This window comes from Leptonychotes weddellii, chromosome 2 (assembly GCF_054177405.1).
Source record: "Leptonychotes weddellii isolate Sample4059 chromosome 2, ASM5417740v2, whole genome shotgun sequence".
Classification (NCBI taxonomy): Eukaryota; Metazoa; Chordata; class Mammalia; order Carnivora; family Phocidae; genus Leptonychotes; species Leptonychotes weddellii.
The window spans coordinates 139,006,343-139,012,102 of NC_138370.1; the positions used below are offsets into that span (position 1 = coordinate 139,006,343).

Genomic DNA, 5,760 nt, shown 5'->3' on the forward strand with positions numbered 1-5,760 from the left:
CAGAGATTAGAATTTCAACAATCTGAATTCTGGGGGACACAAATATTCAGTCCATAACACTTGTGTTTAGTGTTGTCTTAAAGTGTAAACAGAGAGCTTTGGCATAAATTCATTTTCAAAAGAAATTTTTTATACCCTTTTGATATAACTATGTCATGAGGCTGGACTCAGACATAAACTACCTCAGAATAAGAGTAGCTATAGACTCCCGGGTTTTCTCTGACTGACTTGATGAGAAATGTGCCAATCCCTAAACCAACCCAACCAGCCAGGGGTGCAGTGCTCTTGGATCTCTGCCACATGCCCATCCTGGTAGCCTGGAATGAGACCAAGAAGGTGCAATTGTCCAAGGGAAGGCTGCGTTCTGTTGCCAAAATAAAGGCTGCTGGGAAACTCAAAGCCTCAAATGTCCACTGCCTGGTTTTCCCTTCTTCAGACATGTCCCCTGTTTACTGGCCAGGACAACTAGTTTCTTCTGAGATCCCTATGACCCAGATGCAGTAGTGTATACCTGAATTTGGGGGAGACATAGTAGACATACATCATTTATTTTTCTTATTATTGGGAGAGAAATAGTTAATTGTAAGGAAGCAACAGTTCTGCCTCCTTTTCTGGCTGAAGCAGATTAATTTATAAAATGTTCCCTATCACCTCACTGTGTTACCAGGGGAGCTTGGTGGAAACCCTCCAGCTCTTGCGCTATTCCTTAAATCCTGTGCCCCTATTAGCCACCAAACCCTGCTTGGGTCACTCGACCCCAGAAGAGCAAGACTGAAAAACAAACACACACACTAAGAGCCTCACCGTGAAAAATTAATCAGCTCTTGATATGAATTATGGCTTAAGACCAAGGAACACACTCATGTATACCCTGGTAGGGGGGACCTTCTTATACTGCACCCAGGGGACTTGGGGCTGCATCTTTAACATACATTCTTTTTCCTCTCCCAACCTTAATTGGGAGTTCACTCTTATTCTGTTTCATACTGCTGGTGTAGGAGGACAGGCAGTTGAACAAAGCTTGTCCAAGGAGATACAATTCTCCACTCAGACCAGAGTACTGTCAGAATATTTGTACCTGTCAGGGGAATGTATGAACAGTGGCATGGGTAATGTGAAATAAAAGATAATATTTAAATATCATTTCTTCTCCAAGCCAATTTTTTATACTGCATATGCAATATGTCATCACAGCAATGCATGCTTGAGATACGTTAGCCATTGCACATTTATATAGAACAGACTTACTTGTCTAATTCTGTTGAGCTAGAAATCATTTTTCCCTAATCTCCAAAAACTCATTGGAAAATTTCCCCTGAGATGTCCCTTTTTAACCTCAAATTCAATATGTCAAGAAGACTTCTGTATGACCCAAACCTCAGAATTATCTGTTATTTTCATTTCCTTTTCTCTATCAAATTATCTATCAGTCTGCTTGTTTATCAACCTGTCTTCCCCTAAGTAAATATCTACTGAGCACCTTCTATTCCACCGGCACTGTGCAAGGCTCTGGGTATATGAGGAGGGGGCAGAGCAGATATGGTCCCTGCCTCCTGATGGCTGCTGGCTGACAGAGGAGACAGATGTTACTTAAGTCATCATAGACACAAATAAGGAGTCCCAACCAGGACAGGTGCCAAAAGGAGAAATAAGCTCAGTTGTTGCCTCTTCATGATTACTCCTGAGTTTATCTATTCCTTATTTTCCTTTCCCACAGCCACATTTATCCTCTCACAGCTAACTCTCTGCAAGAGACCTGCTCTTCTCTACCTCTCTTCTCTCCCTCTCAGCACAATCTGAATACTCATCCTTGTCAACGCGCCTCAGGCTTTTTTGCCTGGCTGCCTCATTCTTTGAATTGCCTTTCTTATCTGACCCACTCCCCAGTTACCTATCCCAATTCTACGACTCTTTAAGACCCAACAGCAGGTCAGTCCCCTCAGCCTCCTCTGCCTCTGCCAGAGCTCCGGTGCCACCTCGGGCCAGCGGTCCTCTGTCAGAGGGAGCGAGGCAGCGGGCGGCCGGCTGACAAGGGTGGCGGGGCGGCCGGAGGTCCTGCGCGCTCGGGGGCGGCATCTCCATGTGGCTGGCCCGCGGCACACGTGTGCTCTAAGGTGGACTGGCAAATTCTGTTTATCAGAACATTTCCACTGCTACATCGAGGGCACACGCATCTTCAGCGGGAGTTGGAATTCCAAGAATTGCCTTTGTGAGAAACTGGCAATAATTTCTTTAAATTCCATCTCTTAGTTTTCCATTTTGTTACATTTTGGAGGAACTTCAAAAAACCATGAACAACTTTAGTAATGCAGATTTAGACTGCCATTTCCTCCATGAAGGCTTTACTGCCAAGGATATTCTGGACCAAAAAATTAATGAAGTTCCGTCTTCTGATGATAAGGATGCCTTCTATGTCGCCTACCTGGGAGACATTTTAAAGAAACATCTGAAATGGTAAAAACTCTTCCTCGGGTCACCCCCTTTTATGCAGTCAAATGCGATGATAGCAGAACCATAGTGAAGACCCTTGCTACCATTGGGACAGGATTTGACTGTGCCAGCAAGACCGAGATATAATTGGTACAAAGTCTTGGGGTGCCTCCAGAGAGGATTATCTGTGCAAATCCTTGTAAACAAGTGTCTCAGATTAAGTATGCTGCCAGTAATGGAGTCCAGATGATGACTTTCGATAGTGAAGTGGAATTGATGAAAGTTGCCAGGGCGCATCCAAAGGCAAAGTTGGTTTTGCGGATTGCCACCAATGATTCCAAAGCAGTCTGTCGCCTCAGTGTTAAATTTGGTGCCACACTCAAAATCAGCAGGCTTCTTTTGGAATGGGCAAGAGAGCTAAATATTGATGTCATTGCTGTCAGCTTCCACGTGGGAAGTGGCTGCACCCATCCTGAGACCTTCGTGCAAGCCATCTCTGATGCCCGCTGTGTCTTTGACATGGGAGCTGAGGTTGGTTTCAACATGTATCTGCTTGACATCGGTGATGGCTTTCCTGGATCTGAGGATGTAAAGCTTAAATTTGAAGAGATCACCAGTGTGATCAATCCAGCCCTGGACAAGTACTTCCCAGCCGACTCGGGGGTGCGAATCATAGTAGAGCCCGGCAGATACTATGTTGCCTCAGCCTTCACGCTCACAGTTAACATCATTGCCAAAAAACTCATATTAAAGGAACAGACAGGCTCTGATGATGAAGATGAGTCGAGTGAACAAACCTTTATGTATTACGTGAACGATGGAGTGTATGGATCGTTTAATTGCATCCTCTATGATCATGCCCACGTGAAGCCCCTTCTGCAGAATAGACACAAACCAGATGAGAAGTACCATTCAACCAGCATATAGGGACCAACGTGTGATGGCCTGGATCGCATTGTCCAGGGCTGCGACTTGCCCGAGATGCACGTGGGCGATTGGATGGTCTTTGAAAACATGGGTGCTTACACTCTTGCTGCTGCTTCTACTTTCAATGGGTTCCAGAGGCCGACTATCTACTATGTGATGTCGGGGCCAACATGGCAACTGATGCAGCAGATCCAGAACCACGACTTCCCGGCTGAAGTGGCAGAGCAGGACATCAGCACCCTGCCTGTGTCCTGTGCCTGGGAGAGCTGGCTGAAGCGCCCCCTGGCCGCCTGTGCCTCCGCCAGCATCAACGTGTAGGTGCCACTCCTGTAGCTGTTACCTTTGAGTTTAGCTTGAATTGGGGGACTTGGAGGGACCGTTTAACTTAATTCTTGCTAGTTTTGAAATGTCTATAAGTAGGGTTGGCACAGATGCAACAGTATGGAAAACTAGGAGATGGGGTCACTTATCTGTGTTCCTATGGAAACTATCTGAATATTTGTTTTAAATGGATTTTTATTCACTTTTCAAACATGCTACTAAGGCGTGCCCCTCCACTGCTGAGCAAGCGTTTGTCGCTTGAACACTGGCAGAGCGGGCCAGAAGCTTAGAGTTGCGACCTGTTTTAAAAATAAAGAATCTTGAAATTAAAAAAAAAAAAGATCCAATAGCAGTGCGACCCATTCTTTGAGTCTGTCCTGTTATCTCCAGCCAGAACTGACCTCCTACCTCTCCCCACAGGTGACACTCTGTCCAAATCACTTTGGTGGCATATCTTACATACTGTGGTCATTTGTGTGCCTCTTTGCTCCTGTCAGTTTGTAAGTGCAAGGAGGTCAAGGACTCAATGTAGTGGTCGTTCGTTATTGTTTTGGGTGTACCAGTATCTGAAGTCCCTTTCCATATTTTGAGAATTGAGTCTTTGTTGAAGACCCATCCCACCTTCTACTATAGAAGTTCCCAGACAATCATGTTTCTGGCTTTCTTTATAGTTAAGATGTGTACATGTGACTTATATTCTTCCAAAAAGATGCCCCAAATGAGGTCTTGAATGGAAAGCTGATGCAAGGCAGCAAGAACAGCAAAGATTCTCTTTGCTAGAGGTGACAGAGCCGCAGGACAAAGCCCCCAGGGTAGCAGTGGTCATGCTGCTGATGGCATCTTTTAGTGCCCATGATACTGAAGTCAGTGTGACAGTTCCTCACCAGACTGGGTCTGTGATGTGACTTTAGGCTTTGTCCCTGTTGGCATAGCCATATCTCTCTAGGATTCTGTGAGCTATTCAATATTCTTTAATGAATCCCTTTCTTTTCAACACAGTCAGAGTCTGTTTCAGCCTCCAAAGACACTAACACAGAGCCTCCATTACTGCAGAAAATTTGTAAGTATTTGTTACATGGATAAATGAATAAATCTGTTATTGCTAGCGTAATAGCCTAAGATGATGTTTCTGCATCCATAAACAGGCTAGTAATTCCTACTCCAAATGGATGTTGTAAGGATTGAATGAGATAATGTATGCAGAGCAACTGGTACTTAGTAGGTAAGCAGTAAAGAGTAGTTATTATTGGTAGAAATATGAATCTGGTGATGGTGATAACAATAAATCAATGAATAACCCCTTTCTTGCTTAGGAGGAGAGAGTTTGAGTAGATTCTCTCTGTGGGATACATGTCCTAGACTTATTTTTTTTAAAGATTTATTTATTTGAGAGAGAGAGAGAAAGAGAGAAAGAGCAAGCACGAGTGGGAGGGGCAGAGGGAGAGGGAGAGAAAATATCCAGGAGAGTCCAAGCTGAGTGGGGAGCCTGATACAGGGCTCAATCTCAGGACCCTGAGATAATGGGTCAGAGCTGAAACCAAGAGTCGGACGCTTAACCAACTGTGCCACCTGGGCACCCCATATGTCCTAGACTTCTAAACTTGCTTCATTTATTCCATATTTAAATACTGGTTGTCTTTCTGTTCCATGAAATGTGCAGGTTGTAGGCATGGACTTGTCACCTAGCTGGACTGGTGAATGCAGCTCTATGTGCACAATGCACCTGAGATTAAAGTAGGTGATTCTTTTGTTGTTGTTGTTAGCGTTTTTAAAATTTTATTTAAAATCAATTAATTAACATTGAGTGTATTATTAGTTTGAGAGGTAGAGTTTAGTGATTCATCAGTTGCATATAACACCCAGTGCTCATTACATCAAGTGCCCTTCTTAATGCCCATCACCCAATTAACACATCCCCCCACCCACCTCCCCTCCAGCAACCCTCAGTTTGTTTCCTATAGCTAAGAGTTTCTTATAGTTTGTCTCTCTCCCTGGCTGCATCTTATTTATTTTTCCTTCCTTTCCTCTATGTTCATCTGTTTTGTTTCTTAAATTCCACATATAAGTGAAATCATATGATAA

General features: G+C 44.1%; 1 pseudogene; it reads left to right on the forward strand.

Moving 5' to 3' along the window:
* Nucleotides 1-2,203: 2,203 nt before the first annotated feature.
* On the forward strand, nucleotides 2,204-3,842 carry LOC102725736 (ornithine decarboxylase pseudogene; annotated as a pseudogene).
* Nucleotides 3,843-5,760: the final 1,918 nt, after the last annotated feature.